Below are 2,140 nucleotides of genomic sequence, written 5' to 3'. Positions count from 1 at the left end.
CAAAACTTTTCCATTCAGCTTCAGTGACATTAATAAGAGAAATAATTACATTTTTTAAAAAGTGGGGGTGGTGATTAGGGTTGTTTGAGAATAGAACCTTCCCCTACTGACACTCACACATTCACACACACACACACAAACACACAGAAGCAGGAATTAGGTTTAAACGAGTGGAAAGAGACAAAGGCGGAAACAAAGGCAGAAAGAAAAAAAAAAAAAAAGAGAGAGAGAGAGAGTGATGAGAGAGCACAAGGAGAGAGGCGGTCACCTGGAGATGCCGGCCTGGCCTGGGCTGAGCCGCACAGAGGGGGGAGCCGTCGCCATGGTGAGGGGCACCGGTTGCCATGGCAACCGCTGGGCCGGGGGTCAGTGGCCACAGGAATGTGTTTACACACAGAGGTGCATGCTGGGAGGAGAGTCCCACTGTGAATGTGTGCGAGTGTGTAAGTGTGTAAGTCACGATGCTGCCATTACAACGAGGTGAAATGAGGCCCGGGACTAAGGGGTAGTTACGGAGTGTTAAAAAGTCATTTAAAGAAAAAAAAAGTTTTATAGACATTTTCAATTGAGTTCAAATCAGATTAGGTTTTATTTTATACGCAGCTCATCTCTCTCTCTCTCTCTCTCTCTCTCTCTCTCTCTCTCTCTCTCTCTCTCTTTCTGTCTGTTTGTCTTTCTTCTCTCAGTCTTTACCCCACACACATTTAATGAGAAATAAACTCTGAAGCTTATCAGTCACTGTGGTTATTTATTTATTTTATTATTTTTTTTTTTTTCCATTTGAATTCACCAAGTGTTTTTATTACCCCAAGCACTGTTTCTTTATGCAATATGGCAGGTATATATGCAACATTACATAGCACAACATCACACTAGCAAAATACATAAATAGCAGTTAAATGCAAGTCAGAGACAAAGCAACATGCAAATAGCATCATATAATACACATCAGCCATAAGGAAGTTGCAGCTAAATGGCTAAGCACTGGATACTCATTGGAAAGTCAGTGATTTTACTGCCAAACTACCACTGTTGGGTTCTTGAGATGTTGGTTCTCTCTACTCTGGGAATGCTGGATCATAGCAGACTCTCACATGAAACTGCAAAACAGTTGAATATATCATCATTTACAGTACATAATATCATCAAAAGTTGCAAATAATCTGGAGAAATATCTGTGCACAAGGGACAAGGGCAAAAATCAATATTGGATGCCCGTGAACTTCAGGCCTCCAGGCGGCACAGCATTTAAAGCAGTCATGATTCTGTAATGGAAATCACTGCATGGGCTCATTAATACCTCCAGAAATCATTGCCTGTAAATACAGTTTGCCAAGTCATATACAAATGCAGGTAAAATTTTTATCATGCAAAGAAGAAAGCATGCATGAACAGGATTCAGATATGCCACCATTCTCTCTGGCCCGAAACTCATTTAAAAGGTAGTAAGGCAAAGTGGAAAACTGTTCTGCAGTCAGACGATTCAAAAATGTTATTTCTTTTTGGAAAACATGGACACCACATCCTCCAGAGTAAATAGGAGAGGGACGATCTGGCTTGATGCAGCTATCATATTCATAATTACCTTATTTATATTCTTAAAATGGTACATTTCTGAGTTTAAAGATTTTACATGTTTTCTATGTTATATTGTACATTAAACATGGGTTGATGAGATTTGCAAATCATTACATTCTGTTTGTATTCATATTATACACAGTTTTCCAACCTTTTGTAACTTTTTTGTAATTGGGGCTTTATATATATATATATATATATATATATATATATATATATATATATATATATATATATATATATATATATATACACACATTTTTTACTAACACTTAAAGAAGTCAGATATGCTATGGCCACAAGTCCCACATCCCAAGACTCAAATTTAATACCTCCTTAATCTTTTAATCACCTTTCACCTTTCAGACCGTGACCATGAAACTGATTAATGATTAAAGCTGTAGTGCTAATTAGAATGCACTCTGAAGGATTCATGAAAGCGTCTATAAATGGTACACCGATGCTTCCTACACAGGAAGTATATCTATTTATTAAATAGGCAGTATGACGTGATTACATAAAAGGAATGCTCCACCGCTGTATTAAATTAACAGTAAATACG

This window comes from Silurus meridionalis, chromosome 17 (assembly GCF_014805685.1).
Source record: "Silurus meridionalis isolate SWU-2019-XX chromosome 17, ASM1480568v1, whole genome shotgun sequence".
In the NCBI taxonomy this organism is placed as follows: Eukaryota; Metazoa; Chordata; class Actinopteri; order Siluriformes; family Siluridae; genus Silurus; species Silurus meridionalis.
Note: the sequence above shows the minus strand (reverse complement) of the source record.